Source organism: Lagenorhynchus albirostris, chromosome 9, assembly GCF_949774975.1.
Source record: "Lagenorhynchus albirostris chromosome 9, mLagAlb1.1, whole genome shotgun sequence".
Taxonomy (NCBI): domain Eukaryota; kingdom Metazoa; phylum Chordata; class Mammalia; order Artiodactyla; family Delphinidae; genus Lagenorhynchus; species Lagenorhynchus albirostris.
In genome coordinates, this window is record NC_083103.1 from 53,820,298 (window position 1) to 53,842,709 (window position 22,412).

The 22,412-nt window shown below is 40.4% G+C and overlaps 1 protein-coding gene and 1 pseudogene across 1 annotated transcript in view; one reads left to right on the forward strand and one right to left on the reverse strand.

Annotated features, from left to right (window-relative positions):
- Window positions 1–20,961, forward strand: LOC132526173 (prefoldin subunit 4-like; annotated as a pseudogene).
- Window positions 1–22,412, reverse strand: part of LRRC32 (leucine rich repeat containing 32) — a 353,559-nt gene that overhangs the window by 250,951 nt on the left and 80,196 nt on the right. The gene's annotated exons all lie outside the window — the stretch shown is intronic.

A 22,412-nucleotide genomic window follows, 5' to 3' on the forward strand; every position in this document is an offset into this window, starting at 1 on the left:
GTGTGGGATATAATCTTTTTTCTTTTAAAGTTGTTAATTTCAAGGAGAGCATGAATTTCAGTTTATTCGACAAATATTAATTAAGCATCTTCTGTGTGCCAGGTGCCATTCTAAGCACCAGGAATATACCGTAGTGAATAAACAGAAAATCCTACCCTAATGGAGTTGATAAACAAGGTTACCTGCTGATGAAATGGATACGAAGGCTAAAGGAAAGAGGTAACAAGAGTGGCTCTTAGATTTCTTGATTAAGTAGATGGGTGGTGATGCCATACATGGATCTCCAGGCATACTTTTATTGAAAGTCTTAGCATTACATCTATTAGTATTTCATATGTTTAAGTCCGTAAGTTAAATGTAAATTTAAGTCATCCACGTGAAAGATATTCAGAGATTACAATGCAAATGCTACAAAATTAATAAACCCTAACTGTTAAAGACAGTGATAAGAAAAATCCATTTGGTTTAAAGTAAACGTTGATAAATACTTTGTACTGCAGATGCAGTTTATGGTGAACTTAGAGAACTTAAAAAAAAGTAGTTTTATTGAGATTAATTCACATGTCATACAATTCACCCATTTAAAGTATACAGTTCAGTGGTTTTTTAGTATATTCACAGAGTTCGGCAGTCATCACAACAGTCAATTTTAGAGCATTTGCATAACCCCAAAAGAAACCCTGTACCCCTGAAACCACCACCACCCTAGCCCTAGGCATCCGCTAAACTAATTGCTATCTCTATGGATTTGCCTATTCTGGACATTTCATATAAATGGAATCATACAATATGTGGTCTTTTGTGACTAGCTTCTTTCACTTAGTATAGTGTTTTCAAGGTTCATGTTGTAGCATGTATCAGTGCTCCCTTACTTTTTATGGCTCAGTAATAGTCCATTGTGTGGATATACCACATTTTATCCATTCATCAGTTGATGGGCATTTGGGTTGTTTCCACTTTTGCGCTCTTATGAATAATGCTGTTACGAACATTTGTGTACAAGTTTTACATAAATTTTCAATTCTCTTGGGTAAATATCTAGGAGTGCAATTGCTGGGTCATATGGTAAGTATTTTTAACAATGTGAGGAACTGCCAAACTCTTTTCCACAGTGACTACACATTTTACATCCTTGCCAGCAGTGTAGGAGAGTTGCAATTTCTCTGCATCTTAACCAACACTTGCTATAATTTGCCTTTTTAATTATAGCCATGCTAGTGTATGAAGTGGTACCTCATTGTGGTTCTGATTTACATTTCCCTGATGGCTAATGATGAGCATTTTTTTCATGTGCTCATTGGCTGTTCATACATCTATGGAGAAATGTCCTTTGCCAATTTCTCAATTGAATTATTTTCTATTTTATTATTTAAATTGAGAGCTTTTGAAGTACAGAAATATTACTACTCTTAAGAGAAAAGTAAGCTGTTTTCTGGAAATTAATTCATCACCCTTAAAATCTTAATCAGGTTCTCGTTCTTCCTCTAATGTAACAAATTGCTTAACATCCTTAAAACTGTACAGAGCTTTATAGTTGAAAATGCCTTTAAATACATTTCTTTGTGAGGTTCTGTCAATCGCCTGCTGGGCTAGGAGACCTCAGTAGCACCTGGGATAGTGCAAAGGAAATAGTGGTCAGGTGGTCTGTATTTGAGTCCCAGGCTCCTCTGTTTATTGGTCATATGAACTTGAGGAAGTCACTTTCCCCATAATACAAAGTGAATGTTTCTGACCCCATAGGATTATTGTGAAGACTAAATGAAATAGTTTATGTAAAAATGTCAGGCATTTTTTACAAAGCAGATTCATCTCAAAAAAATGCCAGGCACAGAGTTACGAGCTGTATTTTTTTAAGTCTAGTATTTATACCACTCCTCTATAAATAGAAAACTGAGGGCTCGGAGAAAAATGATGTACCAAAACTCACAAATTATGCGCTAATAGGTATCGTGCCAAGTCACACAAGTTGCTGCTTTCTCTAGAGGAGTGTGTGCCACCAGACACAGGACTGGCCTTTGGAAGGACAGAGGAACTTGGCGTTTGTTTATAACACTATCTTTTCACCAGCCTTACGTGCCTCAAACAGAGGTGCTCAATTCAGTTTGAGTTTAATTATGTGTCACAAGCTCCTGATAAGAGGAAGTGGAGTAAAAAAGCACCATATAAGCAAGGCCTTTCCAAGAAAGGATAGTGAAAAAAGTCTTCTGCCTCTGCTTGCAGGTTTGTAAGCCTTTAAGTAAGTGAGGTTTGACGACCTATATACATATTGAAAAAAGAAACACTGTAGATTTTGTACTTGTGAGAAGGCTCACTGTGCCTTTTTCTCTCTTCCTTGCTTATGTATACACTGTAACTGAAAACATGTGCTTGCTTTGAAAACAAAACAAAAAAACCCAACAAGCCTTGGTTTGAATCCTGACAAGCCATGTGAGTTTGGACAAGCTCTAAGAGGCTTAAAACAGCAGAAGATGGAATGAATTATAATTCCTACTTTTAAAAAAGGCATAGATGAGTAATATTCCTCCCAAGTGGTTCTTTCTGACTTTTCTTTCTCTTCCTTCAAATAAATAGTTACTGGGTACTTTCTTTGGGCTGACATCGGGGATACAATTGTCAGCCAGGGGGAGAAGCCCCTGTCCTCATGGAGCTTCAGCCTAGCAAAGGAGATATGTTCATCAAAGATCACACCTAAATGTATTCAGTGCTAAATGCCATGACAGGGAAATAGTGCCATGATAGCATATAAATGGGAAGTTGGGGAGTTTCCCTCAGGAAGGATTGTTTAAAGTGTAATCTTAAGGAAGAGGATTGAACTAGGCATAGAGGAGGGGGACAGCTGTCCAGTAGATGGACAGCAGATAAAAACCCTTGTGGTGGAAGGGGAACTTAGGCCAGTGTGACAGCAGCATGGAGAGCAAGGGCAGTGAGCGTGGTGGGAGCGGAAGGTGGAGACCAAACTATATGGATCTTGGAGCTTATTATAAAGGTTTGGGTCTTTTTTCTAAGAACAATGAGAAGTCATTAAGTTTTAAGCCATTAGAGCTGGTAAAATGAATTAATACATTTACAAAATATTTGGAGTTATGTTGGTCCATTGGAGCAGAAAAATATATTTAACATTTATTTTCTGATGCTAGTCTCATCTCCTTATGTCCTTTTTCTCTAACATCTTCAGTGGTTCCCCAGTACTGTAGTATGAAGCTGGCATTCAAGGGTCTTAGCCAAAGCTTCAACCTACATTTCTAGATTCTTAACTCATTTCACTACCCTGGCCTACTGCCTATCTCCCCCACCGCACACACATTATGCTCTGCATTAGAAAGTCTCACTCATTTCTCAAAGCCCAGCTTGAATTTCACCTCCTTCACTAGGACTGTCCAGATCTCTTCAAGGAGGATTCATTCCCCCCCACCCCCTCCCCCACTGCTAGGTTCCTCTAGCATTTTGGGAGAAATGTGTTTACTAAGCACTTATTATTAGTTACCTACTGTAAACTATATTGCATAAGGATCTTTATAGGTTTTTTTTTTTTGTCAGTACTTAACGCGTTGCCAGTTTTTTCTTCCAATAGCTGACTTTTGGCTTCATTGATTCTATTGTTTTTCTATTCTCTGTTTAATTTATCTCCATTCTATTCTTTATTATTTCCTTTCTTTTGCTAGCTTTGGTCTTAGCTTTTCTTCTTTTTCTAGTCCCTCAAGATGTAAAGTTAGGTTATTGATTTGAGAGCTTTCTTTTTAATGTAGGTATTTACAGCTATAAATTTCCCTGTGCATTGCTTTTGCTATATTCCCTACACTTTGGTATGTTGGGTCTTTTTTTTTTCATTAATTCAGATATTTTCTAGTTTTTCTTGTGATTTCTTCAACTGTTGGTTATATGAGTGTGTTGTTTAATTTCTACATATTTGTGAATTTTTCAGTTTTACTTCTTTTATTGATTTCTAGCTTCATTCCCATAGATGTTCTATCCATGATTGAAAGTGGTGTACTGAAGTCTCCACAAGTCTCTATTGTGGAACTATTTCTCCCTTCAGTTTTATTAATACTTGCCTCATGTATTCTGGAGCTCTGTTTGGTGTATATATCCTTATAATTGTTTTGTGTTTTTGATGAATCAACCCTTTTATCAGTGTACATTGTGCTTCTTTGTCTCTTAACAGTTTTTACTTAAAGTCTATTTTGTCTGATATTTAGTTTAGTCACCTCAGCTCTCTTTTGGTCACCATTTGCATGGAGTATATTTTTCTATCCTTTCACTTACAATCTATTTGTGTCTTTGGATCTAAAATGAGTCTCTTGTGTATAGCAGATTTGATCTTTTTTTAATTCAATCTGCCAATATTTTTGAATGGAGAGTTTAATCCATTTACATTTAATGTAATTATTAATAAGGAAGGACTTACTTTTGCCATATGGTGTTTGTTTTCCATATGTCTTATACCTTTTTTATCCTCCATTTCCTCCATTACAGCCTTCTTTTGTGTTTAGTTCATTATTTGTAGTGAAATGTTTTGATTCCCTTCTCAATTCCTTTGAGTATATTTTTTAGATATTTAGATATTTCCTTTGTGGTTACCATGGGGATTACATTGAATATCCTAAAATTATAGCAATCTAGTTTGAATTGATACTGACTTAACTTTGATAGCATACAAAACTCTGCCCCTATAAAACTTCATCCCTTCTTTATGTTGTAATCACAAATTACATCTTTATACATTGTGTGCTCAATAACATTTATAATTTTTTAATGCATTTGTCTTTTATATAAGAAGTAAAAAGTAGAGTTGCAAACCAAAATTATAATAATAATAGCTTTTGTATTTGCCTATGTAGTTACTGGATATCTTTATTTCTTCATATGGCTTCAAGTTACTGTTGAGAGGCCTTTTGTTTTAACCCGAAGGACTCCCTTTAGCATTTCTTTTAGGGAAGAACTAATGGTAATTAAGTCCCTTAGCTTTTGTTTGTCTGGAAATGTCTTAATTTCTCCCTTATTTTTGACAGTTTTGCCAGATATTGAATTCCTGATTGACAGGTTTTTTTTTTTTTTTCTTTCAGCACTTTAAATATGTCATCCCACTGCCTTCTGGGCTCCATGGTTTCTGGTGAGAAATTGGCTGTTAATCTTATTGAAGAGTCTTTGTACATGACAAGTTGCTGCCCTCTCGCTTCTTTCAAGATTGTCTCTTTGTCTTTTGACAGTTTGATTATGATGTGTCTTAGTGTGGATCTGTAACTTTATCTACTTGGAGTTCATTGAACTTCTTGAATGTGTAGATTCATGTGTTTGTCATTAGACTTGGGGAGTTTTCAGTTATTATTTATTCAAATATTCTTTCTGCCCTTCCCTCTCTTTCTTCTCCTTCTGGGACTCCCATAATGCATATATTTATCTGTTTGCTAGTGTTCCACCAGCCTTTTAGGCTCTGCTCATTTTTCTTCATTCTTTTCTCTTTCTGCTCCTCAGACTGGATAATTTCAGTTGTCTTATCTTCAAGTTCACTGATTCCATCTTCTGCATTCTCAGATTCGCTGTTGAGCCCCTCTAGTGAAGTTTTAAAAAAACTTATTTACCAACATCTCCCCCATTTTCCTAGCCCCTGGCAACCACCATTCTACTCTGCTTTCATGAGTTCTCCTGTTTTAGATTCCACATATAAGTGAGATCATGCAATGTTTTTCTTTCTGTGTCTTACTTATTTCACTTAGCATAATGTCCTCCAGATTCAACCATGTTGTTGAAAATGACAGAATTTCCTTATTTTTAAAAGCTGAATAATATTCCATTGTATATATATATATAACACACATACACACACATTTTCTTTATCCATTCATTTGTTGATGGACAAATGTCTTAGCTATTGGGAATAATGCTGCAATGAACATGGAGTACAAATATCTCTTAGAGATACTGATTTTATTCCCTTTGGATATATACCCAGAAGTGGGATTGCTGGACCATATGGTAGCTTTATTTTTAATTTTTTAGGAACCTTTATACTTTTTCCATGACGTTTTCATTTTAATAATTGTATATTTCATCTCCAGAATTTCTGTTGGTTCCTTTTTCTAATTTGTCTTTATTGATATTCTCATTTTGTTTAGACATCACTTTCCTTATTTCTTTGTCCATGTTATCCTTAGTTCTTTGTCCATGTTATCCTTTAGCTCTTTGAGCATATTTAAGACAGTTATTTTATTTTTTTTATTTTTTATTTTTTTTTGTGGTACGCGGGCCTCTCACTGCCGTGGCCCCTGCCGTGGCCCCTCCCACCATGGAGTACAGGCTCCGGATGCACAGGCTCAGCCGGCCATGGCTCACGGGCCCAGCCGCTCCGCAGCATGTGGGATCCTCCTGAACCGGAGCATGAACCCTTGTCCCCTGCATCGGCAGGCGGACTCTCAACCACTGCGCCACCAGGGAAGCCCAAGACAGTTATTTTAAAGGCTTTGTGTAGTAAGTCCAATGTCTGAGTTTTCTGGGTGGCTTTCAGTTAATTTTGTTTCTCTGAATGGGTTGTACTCTATTTTTTATTTGTATACTTTGTGGTTTTTTTGTTGAAAAGTGAAGATCTGAATATTATGATGTGGTAACTCTGGACATCAGATTTTCCCTTTCCCCCTGGGGTTTGCAGGGTTTTTTGTTTGTTTGTTTTGGTGTTTCTTTGTTTTTGATTTTGATTGTTAAAAGCTATCGTTCACTTGTCTAATGACTTCTCCTAACTATTTTTTTTTCAGAAACTGTTTTCCTTTTCATGTGTGGTCACTGAAGTCTCTATTCCTCAGCATGTATTCAACTAGCGTTTGACAGAGATTTCCTTGAACCCCAGGAGCTAAGCAAACACACACACACACACACATACACACACACGCACACGCACACACACACACACACACACACACACACACACACACACACACACCCTTGTATTTGCAGATTGGCTTTGTGCTGTGGCCCTTCAACACTTACCCAGACTTCCACTGAGCTTAGAGACCATCCTGAGGTGAAAGCTTGAGGTCCTCTCAGTTTTTTTCCTAAGTATATGCATGGCTTTCTAAATTTCTCCTTATATATACAGGTGCTTTTGAATGCCCTAGTTTCAAAAAAACAAGACAACAACAACAAAAAAACACACCCCCAAAAAAACACTTCCCCAGCTTTTCTTCCCAGTCCTTAGGTGGTTTATTGATGTCTCAACCATAATCTTTTGCTTCAGGTGTCTACAGGTTGTTTGTCAGCCTTACCATGTTTTCAACCAATGTATGCTGCTTTTTCAGCCTGAGTGAGTTCTGATTTAAGTGAAACAGCAATGAGTGCCTTGCGTCGGTCCTTCAAATAGCCCTGAGGTAGGTTAGACCAGATGTACACAATAATTTGCAAATAAGATTTGCTGTGCTCCTTCCAGAACCAGGAACCAGGGTCCTACACTGATAACATGGACATCTTTAAGACTACTACCAAGCCCGGGAGAGGATAGGGTGAAGGCTAGTAAAATGCCATAAAGCTTTCCTATGTTTTTTTTCTGTCTCATTTTTTTTATTGTGGTAAAATATACTTAACATAAAGTTTACCATTTTAACCATTTTAAGTGCATAGTTCATTGGCATTATGTACACTCAGATTGTTGTGCAACCATTACCACTATCTGTCTCCAGAACTTTTTCCTCATCCCCAACTGAAACTCAGTACCCATTATATAATAACTTCTATTCCTGCCCCCCCCCAGCCCCTAGTGACCATCCCGCACTTTTCAAGTTGCCTTTTGCTTGATTCAGCATTTGGTTATTGCTGTAAACCTTTGTCTATATTCCAGAGTCTGACAAAGTTGGTTCTGACAGTTTCTGCTTGTTTTTCAATGTTTCTGTGGGACGATGGGAGCTTGGAGCTGACTACTCCACCATTTTGCTGGCATCATCATCAACACAAGATTTTGTCACGAGCTATTTGGAAGAGTAGAATAGCCATTAACTGAAGTAGGAAAGACTATGGGAAGATCTAATGTTTAAAAAATTAAGTTTTATTGGAGTATAGTTGCTTTACAATGTTGTGAAGATCTAATTTTGAAGGAGAATATCAAAGGCTCAGTTTAGGATAAACTAAATTCAAGATACCTGCTAGATGTCAAGTGGAAAAGTCAAGTAGATAGGTAGGGAAGAAAAGAGGTCCAAGGGCTGATCCCTGGGCAGTCCAGCACACAGGGGTCAGGAAGATGAGGCAGAACCAGAAAAGAGACTGAGAAGGAGTGGCCAGAAGGATGGGAGGTAAAGCTGGAGATTGAGGTGGTAGTTTCTTGGAAACAGCTGAAGAAAGCTGCTAAGTCAAATAAAATGAGAACTCACAGAGTTAGCCATGTGAAGTCATTGGTGACTTTGGGAAGAGCAGTTATGGCGGAGATAGGGATAAAAGCTAGAGGAGAATGTGAGGAGGAAACTGGTGACTGAGAATATAGATAATTCAATGAGTTGCTGTAAAGGAGCAATTTCTAGAAAGGCAAGTGGGGTCAAGAAGTTTGTTTTTTATTTTAGTTTTGTAACTTAAGGAAATGGGATGCCTGATGGGATTGATCCGATGGAGAGGAGAAAGTTTATAATGCAGGAGAGAGGAGAATTGCTCGTGCACTGTTCTTTATTGTTTTTTTATAATATTAATTTCTTTATTTATTTATTTTTGGCTGCGTTGGGTCTAAGTTGCTGCGCGCAGGCTTTCTTATTTGCGGAGAGCGGGGGCTACCTTTCATTGCGGTGCGCGGGCTTCTCATTGTGGTGAGTGGGCTTTGCGTTGCGGTGAGCAGGCTTCGCGCTGCAGTGAGTGGGCTTTGCATTGCAGTGGCTTCTCTTGTTGCGGAGCACAGTCTCTAGACGCATGGGTTTCAGTAGTTGTGACTCGCGGGCTCTAGAGTGCAGGCTCAGTAGTTGTGGTGCACGGGCGTAGTTGCTCTGTGGCATGTGGGATCTTCCCAGACCAGGGCTTGAACCCGTGTCCCCAGCACTGGCAGGCAGATTCTTAACCACTGCACCACCATGGAAGCCCTCGTGCACCGTACTTGAATAGTGGGAAGGGAAGGGATTTGCGGACGTGCTGGGTTCATCCATTACAACAGAAGAGAAAGAAGATATTCAGGAACAGAAGCAGGTAGGTGGGTAGGTAACATTTGCTTCAATTTTTTGTTACGTCTCAAATCCGTATTTACAATATTATCTCTTCCCTGAGCCAAAACCAACTGCCTTGAGACATCCTCAAGTGGATTTCCTATAAGTACTTCAGCCTCAAGTTGTCCCAAACCAAGAAAGATCAACTCCTTTTCTTCTAATTCTGGGTTTCATTAGCAACACCAGAGCTGATGCTGGAAGGAGGGTAGACATCTTCCATGGGCAAGAGGGTAGGAGAATGGAATAGGCAGGTAACCCAAAGATGGGGTGGGAAATTGGGCTTGAGTGTGGAGTGACTAGGGAGCAGTGAGCTCAGAGCAGTCCCCTGGAGGCTGTTACACACCCAGAGGCCAACAAAGCATTCTGTCAGGGTCTCATGGAGTTATCCGTGGTTTGTTACATGATCGAAAGGACTATTTATCTTCAGTTTTTCTCCATAGCATTAGATTGTTATCCTGCTGGAAAAAGAACCCTGACAAGCTCTTTCACCTCCTGGGCCTTGTGTTCCTACTACACTGCACTTATCCCTGATTACTGACCAAATCCCTTCTCACCCTGCATCTCCAAGGTCACTTCCAGAGATACTTTCCCGAACCTTTTCCTCCTGAGCCTCTCATCTATATCTCCATTATAGCTCTTCTATATTTTCATTATGCCTCCCAATTTTTGCTCCATGAAAGTTTTGCTCTGGGAGTTGGATTCCGCTTCATGTCCCTAGCGTAGGACCTGGCGTGGATGAGGCATCAACAAATTTGTTGATTGGCTGTATAAAAAAACCTCAGACCATTCTGGTCCTGGGGCTCTGCCCACAGTTGCACAAATGCTTATTAACATTAAAATGCACGAGCAAATCCCAGAAATAACATCCTTATTGCAGGCTGTTTTTGGATGAGGATGTTATTGTTGTGAGATATTTGTGTATCAGCCACTCTGGACTCAGAGCACAGTGCCCATCTCTGTTGTCATTTGTTCTGTCACTTCAAAGTGCAGGAAAACCATGGGTGGTGATTTTAGAATCTTATTCAGAACCCTCAGGGAATGAGTCATTTCATAGTGACGACTTTTCCGGATTGCCACAGTTCAAATAAATTAAGCAACAGGACATTGTTGTTGTTGTTAATTTTAACCTCTTTAGAACGTAAATTTCAGAAATACATTATCCTACCATCCTGAACATGATTCTGCCATCTCTTATTTCTTCAGAATCATTATTATGAACATAGTTATAGTTTTTCAGCTCCGCAATGAGAATACACAGCCTTGCTAAAGGAGTAAGAGGGGGGCATAATTCAGGCTCAGTCTCTCCCTGGAGCAGATCCAGACCAGAGCCCAAAATCTAAGGTGGAGGCAGCTGAGCTGCCCCAGAAGTCAGAGGGGTAAGTGAGGGAACAGAGGCAGGCCCTGACCCGAGCACAGGACCAGTGACGCTCCTGCTTCTTTGTGCATTTGAACTACGTGGGGATTTGTTAAAAAGCAGATTCTGATTCAGTAATTTGGGTTCAGTTCTGGGCTGGTATCTGAATTCTGCATTTTTAACAAGATCTCAGATGATGCCAGTGCTGCTGAACCACAGACCACACTTTCAATATCAAGTCTTTTGTTGACCTACCAGAGGTTTGCTTGTGATTTTGTGTGGGTTTTCTTTAGCGAGTCTTTCTGTGGGGCGTCTTACAAGTACCAGGTGGCCTCTGGCAGTGTGTACACAGTGCTCTAAGTTTATGGAGTGCTCTCACGTGCCCTGTTTCCCTTCTTTCTCACAATAGTCCTGGGAGGTAAGTTAGCACCATTTTACTGACTGGGAAACCAGTTCCTGGCATCTCACAGATCACTAAAGGGAAGAACCAGGGCTCGTGGCTCCACGTTTAGTGCTCTTTCCACTGCTTCTTGCTCCCTCCGCCACATCTGTGCTGTGTGCCTTACACAGCCCTATGGACTCGGCGCCGTGGGGGAGCTCTGAGGAAGATGGCTGCCTGTGCACACACACGTGTGTGCCTGTATTAAAATCAAGGGCTGATCAACAGCTGTAGCACCCGGGCCTGTGCAGTCTCACTTAGGACACCCCAACTGAGAGTGACATTTCCTCATCCCTCAAATCTCCCCCTCAGACAATGACCTTGCCTCATATTGTATAGACTAAACCCTGGACTCACAAGCGGCAGTGACCGTCTGCAGCGTACGCTGAGCTGCTGTTGGTGCCCCACTCATCGCCACTTTAAGCGTTTCCATTTCAGGGCCGGCTGGCTGGACTCTATCTCCCAGCTTTGGCCTCTCCGTCCGCCCAAGGGCTTTCTCTGGCACAGGGACCTGTTGTGCTCCATGCAGGTAGTGAAATGCTGGGAAATTTATGGCCCTCCAGTCAACCAGGGACCAATGGGAGCTGATAACAAAATAATCCAGCTCTCTCACCTCTTAATTTGGGATAACTCGGAGGCATTTTCCCCACACTAAGCTCCAGTTACCCGCAGTGGTAACTTGCTTGGTCATGTTGCCTTTGTTTGCTGCTTTCCCCTGCCTGCCTCACTTCCCCACTCCTGTAATAGTGTTTCCAGGGATCCCCTCCTAAAGAATGACTTACACACAACTCTTTGTCTCATGGTCTGCTGGTGGAACCCAACTTAAGACACTTCTCTCAACCACTATTCCTACTGATTTACTTACAGCTGGACCCACATGCCTGCCTTCCCTCTAGTCATAATGGAGAAAGTATTCCAGTTCCTTAGTAAGATCACACCCTCTCCCAGGGATCTGGATGACATCCTCCTGCTTCTTAAGGATTTCCCTCCTTCAGTTATCTCCTTTCTCTGCAGCACCATCTCTCTCTCTCCCTCTCTCCCTTTCCTAGATCATTCCAACCTACAAACATGCCTCAATAGGACCCCTCAGGCCACGGTCTTCTGATTCTGGCCAAAATGGAATAACAGGGACTAGATTTCTCTTCTGCCTGAAAAAACAACAACCAAACGAAATATATGAAACAATGGTTTTCAAGACGCTAGACAACAAACACCAAAGGACAGTGATTCTTGAGAGGGGGGAACCTAACACAGGAGAGAGTTTCCAGACCCTAGAACAGGAGAACCCAGGAGGAGCTGGTGCCTGAGAAGAGAGAACTAAGAGTCCAGAGAGACTAAGGGAGATCGACCGTGCAGGACAAAGAACAGGGAAGGAGCGCGTCACAGAGAAACTCCTGGGATCTGCAGAGGGACACCTCATGTGTTCAGCAGAATGCTGATTGGCACATGTGTGTGAAGACACTATCAAAGGACTGGGGAAAGAACCACCTGGAAATATTAGAGGAAATAGTAGCTGGCACTCACAAGGCCAGGAATAGTGTTGGTTCCCACCAGCCAGACTGAAAAGCTACATATTTCACAAGGCTTCAGGTAGAGTGCTCAAAAGAGTTTAGCCTTAGTCGTGGGGAATAATAAGCCCTGGATGAATTGCCGTTCTCATCCTGCCTAACAAACCTTAAAAGAAATACCCCAAGAGGATCAAACTGTTTCAAACTAATTTAAGTGCACCCCAGAACAAAGTTCAATAATATTTATAGAAATATAAAAATATCCAACACTCAACAAGGTAATATTCACAATTACTTGCATCGAATAAAAATGATCAGAAATGCAAATAAGCAGGAAAATACAACCTACAATAAGAAAACTCAAATAATCAAAACAGGCCCAGGATTACCACAGATGTAAAAACTAACAGAGGGGAACGTTTTAAAATGTTTTTATAACTACATATATGTATTGAAATTTTAAATGGAGACATAGAAGATATAAAGAGCCAAGTGAAACTTTTAGAGATGAAAACTGTAATATCAGCTATACGGTGAATGAGATTAGCAGCAGATTAGGCATTTCAGAAGAAAAATTAGGGTACTTAATGACAATAATAGAAATTATTCAAAGTGAAACACAGGGAGTAAGAAGAAAACTTTTAAAAATGAAAAGAGCATCAGTTAACTGTGAGACAACTTCAAGCAGTCTAATATGTGTGTAATTTGGTACCCTGGGGAAACAAAAGGGAGTAGAGGACAGAAAAATACCTGAAAATAATGGCCAACGTTTCCCCAAATTTGATGAAAGCTATAAACCCACATATCCAGGAAGCTCAATGAACTGCAAGTACAAGAAACATGAAAGACTGTACCTAGACACTTCACAGTCAACTGCTCAAAATCAAGGATGAAGAGAAAACCTTAGCACCAGCACGAGGAAAAAGACATACCGCAACACGAAGGAACAAAAATAAGGATAACAGATTTCTCTTCAGAAACAAGCAAGAAGAGAGTGGGACAATATTTTAAAGTACTGAAGGAACTATCAACCTAAAATTCTGTACCCACTGAAAATAAGTCTCAAAAATGAAGGTGATGATTTTTGACAACACACTATGGTTATGTGGGATGTTGTCCTTAAGGGAAGCTGGGTGAGCATACATGGGAACAAAGAGATAGATCTATTGGCAAGATGATAGATTTCACCCTAACCATATAAATAATCACATTAAATGTAAATTATATACCCTCAACTAAAAGGTATAAAGCATTAGATTAAATATAAAACCAAGACTCAACGTCGTGCTTCCTCCAAGAAACTCACTTGAAAAATAAAGTCATAAATAGGTTAAAAGTAAATGGAGTGAGGTGCAAACTACTATGTATAAAATAATACAAGATTATAGGATCAATTCTACAGAACAGGAATATAGCCAATATTTTATAATAACTTTAAATGAAGTATAATCTATAAAAAATATTGAATCACTATGTTGTACACCTGAAATTAATATAATATTGTAGGTCAACTATACTTCAATTTTAAGGATTGAAAAATATATACCATACTATCAATAGTACAAAGAGAGTTTGGGTGACTATATTAATGTCAGATAAAGTAGATTTCAGAGCAAAGAATATAATCAGGGATAAAGAATATCATTTCCTAATGAGAAAGGAGTGAATTCATCAAAAGGACATAATTCTAAAAGCATATGCACCTAATAATTTCAAAATATATTATAGAAAAACTGCTAGCATTACAAGGAAAAATAGACAAAATCATAATTATGTTCAGAGACTTCAACATCTCTTTCTTATTAATTAATAGACAGAAAAGAAGTAAAGGAAAAAGAAGTTTTTACACTAAGAAAGCCAAAAAAAAGAAAAAAGGGCCCAAAACAAAAATGCCAAGTGAAAGAAGCCAGTCACAAAACTCCACCTATTGTATAATTCCATGTATATGAAATGTACAGAATAGGCAAATCCATACAGAAAGTAGATCATCCTTTGCCTAGAGCTTGGGGTTCGGGGTGAGAAGAAGTGACTGCTAACAGGTATGTGGTTTTCATCTTTTTTTTCATATTGATATGATGCAAATATTCTAAAGTTGTTTGTGGAGATGATTGTCCAACTCTGTGAATACAGTAAAAACAATTGAATTTTCACTTTAAAAAGGGGAATTCTGTGGCTTGTGAATTATACCTCAATTAAGCTGTTGTTAAAGAGTTGTTTTAAACTTTGTAACTAACCCTTGGGTTAAATATCAAACAAACAAACACCCTATGGCTTCTCACTGCACTTAGGATGACATCCCTCCCCATAACCCTGGTGCGACTGACCCTTGCCTACCTCTCTAGCCTCATCTCGTCCTTCTCCTCATTCATGTGCTCTAGCCACAGCAGCCTTCTCTCTGTTCCTAGACATGGCAAACTGATTCCTGTCTCAGGACCTTTGCACTTACTGTTAATTTTGTCTTGAAGTCTTTTCTACAGAACTGCTTCCTTCATCGTCAGACATGTTTCCCCTCAAGTATTATCTTCTCCGAAAGGCCTTCGCACATTGTCCTGGCAAAAGCCTACTTCTGACTCCATGTTACCCTATTTTAATCTGTTCCATGAAACTTAATACCTGAAACCACCTTCTTTGTTTATTGACATATGTGTCTGCCTGCACTAGAATATAATGTAAATTGGTTGAGGAAAAGTTTTCTTGTCTTGTTCCCTGCTATATCCACAGTTCGTAGAACAGTACCTGGCACATAGTTGTTAACTGCATAAGAGCTACCCAAGCCAAAGAGAATTGCCAGAAATGTGCACTGGTGGTAGAAATAGTAGCACTAGGGAGCAAGGCATGAAGTGTAGCGGGAGTGGGTGAAGGTCATGCCTAAGTGATACCAACCTTGCCTCTACCAGTGGCAGGGCCTGAGGGGGTAGGTTGACTGCTCTCTGCAGGTTAGCAGGCTAAAGTCCTAGCACTAGAAAGAGGCTAATGCAGTAGGAATAGATGGTTCTATACTCTTCATTAATAATTTTTAAAATTAGAAATATATAATCTATGCAGAAGAGCACATAACGCTTTATACAGTTTAAAAGATAATTATAAATCAAACATTCGTGTAGAAGCCAACCAAGTTAAGAAATAGGACACTGCCAGCCACCCTCCAAGTCTGTGATTCTTCTTGTCACATTCCTCTTTTCTTCTCAAGACAAAACCACTCTCCTGGTTTTTATTATAGTCATGTCCTTGTTTTTGTTTTTTTTAATAGTTTATCATCTACTTGTGCATGACTAAATAATACATTTTTCAGTTTTTGAACTTTATATAAGTGAAGTTATACTGAATTTATCCTTCTATGATTTGCTTCTTTCACTCGACATTATGTTTGTAAGTTATTTCTATGTTGATGGATGTGGCTGTTCATTGTTACTGTTGTATAGTATTCCATTGAATGGACATAACACTATGTATTTTCCAGTCTAACAAAAGTGGATGGTTTTTAGTTTTTTTTTTGTTTTTTTTTTTCTTTTGTTTTTTTGAGGTACGCGGGCCTCTCACTGTTGTGGCCTCTCCCGTTGCGGAGCACGGGCTCCGGACGCGCAGGCTCAGCGGCCATGGCTCACGGGCCCAGCCGCTCCGCGGCATGTGGGATCTTCCCGGACCGGGGCACGAACCCGTGTCCCCTGCATCGGCAGGCAGACTCTCAACCACTGTGCCACCAGGGAAGCCCGGTTTTTAGTTTTTTGCTATGCTAGAAATATTTTTGTATATGTACAAGTTTTTCCAAGCCTAGTATATGTGTGTGTGTATACATATACATTATTTTTTCGCTCCCACCAGCAGTGAATAAGAGTTCTGTTACTTCACATCCTCATCAGCATTTGGTATTGTCCAGTTTTTGGATTTTAGCCATTTTAATAATTGTGTAGTAGAATGTCATTGTTTTAATTTGTGTTTCTCTAGTGACAAATTATTTTGAGTGAAATCATATTTTTAATTTTCATTTTTCTGATTATTCTTAAAGTTGAGTTTATTTTCATATATTTATTGACCATTTGAATTTTCTCTTTATGAAGTGCTTGTTCAAGTTTTTTTGCTCATTTTTCAATTTGATTCTTATCTTTTTCTCATTATTTCCTAGAACTTCTTTATATATTCTGGGTGTAATTTCTTTTCTGGTGTAATGCATTGCACATGTTTTTCCTTACTTTATGGCTTGCGTTTCACTCTTTATCATGCCTTTTGATGAACAGAAAACCTCTGTATTTGAACTAGAGCATTTACTCTATTTATATTTATTTAAATACAGATATATTGGATTTATATCTATCATTTACTTGTGCTTCTATTTATTCTATTTACTTTATTTCTTTTTCCCTCCTTTCTCACCTTCATTTGGGTTGATTATTTGGTGCCATTCCATATTCCCCTCTACTAGTCTGAAAGATATACGCTCTGAGCAACAGCCAGCTCTACCCAACCACCAGTCCCTCCCATCAGGAAACTTGCACAAGCCTCTTAGATAGCCTCAACCACCAGAGGGCAGACAGCAGAAGCAAGAAGAACTACAATCCTGCAGCCTGTGGAACAAAAACCACATTTACAGAAAGATAGACAAGATGAAAAGGCAGAGGGCTATGTACCAGATGAAGGAACAAGATAAAACCCCAGAAAAACAACTAAATGAAGTGGAGATAGGCAACCTTGCAGAAAAAGAATTCAGAATAATGTTAGTGAAGATCATCCAGGACCTCGGAAAAACAATGGAGGCAAAGATCAAGAAGATGCAAGAAATGTTTAACAAAGATCTTGAAGAATAAAAGAACAAACAAACAGAGATGAACAATACAATAACTGAAATGAAAACTACACTAGAAGGAATCAATAGAAGAATAACTGAGGCAGAAGAATGGATAAGTGACCTGGAAGACAGAAGGGTGGAATTCACTGCTGCAGAACAGAATAAAGAAAAAGAATGAAAATAAATGAAGACAGCCTAAGAGACCTCTGGGACAACATTAAACACACCAACATTTGCATTATAGGGGTCCCAGAAGGAGAAGAGAGAGAGAAAGGACCCGAGACAATATTTGAAGATATTATAGTCGAAAACTTCCCTAACATGGGAAAGGAAATAGCCACCCAAGTCCAGGAAGTGCAGAGAGTCCCATACAGGATAAACCAAAGGAGAAACACACCGAGACACATAGTAATCAAATTGGCAAAAATTAAAGACAAAGAAAAATTACTGAAAGCAGCAAGGGAAAAATGACAAATAACATACAAGGGAACTCCCATAAGGTTAACAGCTGATTTCTCAGCAGAAACTCTACAAGCCAGAAGGGAGTGGCATGATATACTTAAAGTGATGAAAGGGAAGAAGCTACAACCAAGATTACTCTACGCGGCAAGGATCTCATTCAGATTCGATGGAGAAATCTAAAGCTTTACAGACAAGCAAAAGCTAAGAGAATTCAGCACCACCAAACCAGTTCTCCAACAAATGCTAAAGGAACTTCTCTAAGTGGGAAACACAAGAGAAGAAAAGGACCTACAAAAACAAACCCAAAACAATTAAGAAAATGGTCATAGGAACATACATATCGATAATTACCTTAAGCGTGAATGGATTAAATGCTCCAACCAAAAGACACAGGCTCACTGAATGGATACAAAAACAAGACCCATATATATGCTGTCTACAAGAGACCCACTTCAGACCTAGGGACACATTCAGACTGAAAGTGAGGGGATGGAAAAAGATATTCCATGCAAATGGAAATCAAAAGAAAGCTGGAGTAGCAATTCTCATATCAGATAAAATAGACTTTAAAATAAAGAATGTTACAAGAGACAAGGAAGGACAGTACATAATGATCAAGGGATCAAACCAAGAAGAAGATATAACAATTATAAATATATATGCACCCAACATAGGAGCACCTCATTACATAAGGCAACTGCTAACAGCTATAAAAGAGGAAATCGACAGTAACACAATAATAGTGGGGGACTTTAACACCTCACTTACATCAATGGACAGATCATCCAAACAGAAAATAAATAAGGAAACACAAGCTTTAAATGACACAATAGACCAGATAGATTTAATTGATATTTATGGGACATTCCATCAAAAAACAGCAGATTACACTTTCTTCTCAAGTGCGCACAGAATATTCTCCAGGATAGATCACATCTTGGGTCACAAATCAAGCCACAGTAAATTTAAGAAAATTGAAATCATATCAAGATATATGCTCTGTTTTTATCTTCTTAGTAGTTTCTTTAGACATTAAAAGAGCATCATGAATTTACCAAAATCCAATGTAGTTAATATCTTTACCCTCCTCTTTTTTTTTTTTTTTTTTTGCGGTACACGGGCCTCTCACTGTTACGGCCTCTCCTGTTGCGGAGCACAGGCTCCGTACGTGCAGGCTCAGCAGCCATGGCTCACGGGCCCAGCCGCTCTGCAGCATATGGGATCTTCGCAGACCGGGGCACGAACCCTTGTCCCCTGCATCGGCAGGGGGACTCCCAACAACTGCACCACCAGGGAAGCCCTACCCTCCTCTTGAACAATAAAAGGACCCTCACTCTTGCTCTCACTCTCTCTCCCCTTTCTGGGGCTCCAATTACACTTACGTTAGACTGTTTGATATTATCTCACAGCTCTTGAGTTCTCTGTTTTGCTTGTTTGTTTTTTGTCACTCTTATTTTCTTTGTGTCTTAGTTTAGGTAATTTCTATTGGTCTGTCTTCACTGAATCACCCCTCAGCCATTTTCAGTCTACTGACGAGCCACTGAAGGAATTTGTCATCTCTGATACTGTGATTTTTATTTCTAGGATTTCCACTAGACTCAATCTGAGTTTCCATCTGTTTGCTGAAATTCTTCCATCTGTTCTTGTGTGTTGTCCACCTTTTCCACTAGATTCTATAATATATTAATTTTAGGTGTTTAAAGTCCTCCTCTGATAGTCCCAACGTCTGGATCAGTGAGTGGGGAGATGTCCTCTTTGTCATGTTCCTGGCTGAGTCTTAGGCTGGACCTGTGTGCCTGGGCCTCAGAGGTGGGGCTTTCTCAGCATTCCTGCCCCTCCTCCCCATGGAAGCCAATCTCTGCCTTACATTTGTGGTGAGTCTTGCACTGAATAGGATTTCCTGCCCTCCTCCGGCAGGAGGGGACCTCTAGCAGTGGTATTAGTTCAGGCTTCTGGGCCTGGGACAGTTCTCTGCCCTCTATCAGGGTAGAGGGAGTTTTCTTTTAGCCTTCTCTCATCAGCAGTGGGATCTTGCCTGTGCCCCTGGGGACAAAAATGTTCGCTACCTTTGCCCAAGTAGCTTAAGGGTTTTGTTCCAGATGAGAGTCCTGCACATCCTCACTCCCAAAGCTGCCTCTTTATAATCTTATCTGTAGTTTATCTGGCTTTTTCTTGTGAGGATGGGGGCACTACTCCTTCCAGCTTTCTACATCTTGGGCAGTAGTGAAACCTCCCTCCTGTATTCTTAAGAAAGTAAATAGGTTTAACTTCTTTTGCCAAGTCCCTCCCCCTCCCTGCTGCCCTCTGATCTGGTTCCTCTCTGCTTTCCCTCCAACTCTGTTCTCCATTCCCAAAGTAAAAGATTCTACCTGGCATTGCAAGACCCTCCTTACAGGCGAGGATGGGCAGAAACTGAAGGGAAAATGTAGTCTTTTTAGTGGACAGGGGTTAGGACAAGCTCTTGAATACTCATATGTTAATCATTTTTGTCCTGTCACAGCTTTAAATAATAGTAGTAATGGGAATGGGACAGGGGTCACTACACAGGATCCCATCCTGCCAAAGGGAATCCTATGAGGGATCCTGCAGTTTTTCCCTTTATTTTCCCTATTGCTGGACAAGGGGCCAAGTTAATCCGCTTAATAAAGTACTGGGGGTGAGGTGAGGGAAATGAGAAAGAGCTGAATAGTTTAGGGTTGGAGGTTTACAGGGCCTTTGAGGTGAGAGCAGCCAAACTAAGCAGAGGACAGAAGTGGACAGAAGAAAATGGATTCTGAGAGCATTGCACCGAGTGTTTTTAGATTCAGTTTTCTTTTCAACAGAATCAAGTAAAGAATGGATGATTCTACCAAGATGGCAGCCACTGTGAAGAAGGTGGCTGCAGAAGATGTCAATGTTACTTTTGAAGACAAACAAAAGACACATTTGCACAGAAGACAAGTAGAATCCCAGAACGGAAGGAAGAAATAGAAGTAAAAAAGAAACAACTTCGAAATCTGGAAGATGCTTGTGGGGACATCATGCTTGCAGGTGATGACTGCTTAATGATATCAAAATGATTTAAAATTGGCGATGTTTTCATGAGCCATTCTCAACAATGAGCACAAGAAGTGTTAGAAGAAGCAAAGAAAAATTTACAAGAAGAAATTGATGCCTTAGAATCCAGACTGCAGTCAATTCAGTGAGTATTAGATTTGGAAGTTCAGTCATATGCAAAATTTGGGAGCAACATAAATCTTGAAGCTGATGAAAGTTGAACATCTTATAAGACCTTAAAAATTTGTTTAATAAACTTGAATAATTCTTTTGTTATCATAAAATATTGACTATATTCCCTGAGTTGTACAATATATCCTTGTAGCTTATTTTACACATCATAGTTTAAACCTCTTAATCCCCTCCCCTCTTCCCTCTCCCCACTGGTAACCACTAGTTTGTCCTCTGTATTAAACTTGAATAATGTTTAAAATGACTTTTTTTTAAAAAAGAAGGATAAATTATTCTATTGGCTTTATCTGTTTAGGTGCACTTCTTAAATGCAATTGCAGTCTGAGAGTGAACCCTGAGTGTCTCTGGCTTCAGAAGGGCTCCGCTGCAGGCTTGCTGTGGATGTACCAGGCTGTGTTAAGGACTTTAAGGATGAAGAAACTGAGGGTCAGAGGTGGTGGGAGCCTCACCCCTAGTCACACAGCTAAGAAATGTCAGAGCTTGGACACAAATCCAGCTAGGTCTGGCTTTCTAGCCTGAGGTCTTTCAGTCTTGCGGCTCAGATGGCTCTCCTTTGATCAGCCACTGACCCCTAGCCTCATTCCTGCCCCCTCACACTTCCTGCCTCCGCACTCCCCCACCCCTGCCTCTCCGTCTGTCCTCCATAGGGCCGGGTGTTGCCTCAGGGCCCGGCTGAGCCTGCACCCTATCCAGCTCCTGCCATATCAGCCTCTAGAGACATCTCCCTCTGCCCCCATCAGTAAGAAGGAGAGAAAGTTCTTTGCTTCCTGACACTCCCCAGACAGCCGGGCCCCAGGGCTTGCAGCCAAGTGGAACCCCTCCGGGTGCCCCCAGCCTGGGCTCCGGGTGCGCTCCCTGTCACAGCCCAGGAATGTGGGCATCCAAGCATCAGCAGCAGACACGCTGGCTGTCAGCCGAGCCAGGGCTCCTGATAACTGACAGGAGCTGAAAGAACCATTAGAGAGGAAGGCTGGCTCGAGGGGCATGTTTCAGGGTCGCCTGGGCTAGGCAGAACGGTGCAAGGCAGCCAGGACTGGCAGCCTCGGAGAAGCCACTGCCTGCGGGGCCTCGGTTTCCCCAACTGTAGAACAGGGATGGTGTTTCTTGCCCTGCCTGCCTCACCAGGCAGCTGTGAGAAAATGAATATGGTTGTCTGTACTACCCGGTTGAATTGCCTACTCCAGCCCATCTCAGAGACCCACAGGGGAAACTGAGGCCCCAAGAGCACAGATTACACCTTGAGCTGTTAACAGAGCCGGGATCAGACTCCAGGTCCCTGTCTTCCCAACCAGGGCTCTTCTACCCCAGTTTCAGTCCTGAACATACTCAGGTAGGAAGGACAGCTTCCTGCATGGGAGGCCAGGATGAGGCAGAACTAGTCCAAGGACCTGGGATGAGGCCAGGAGTGCTGGGCTCTAGGCTTAGGCTGTTACTGACTTGCTGTGGGAAACTGGGAGAGGATTTCTCCTCTCAAGGCCAT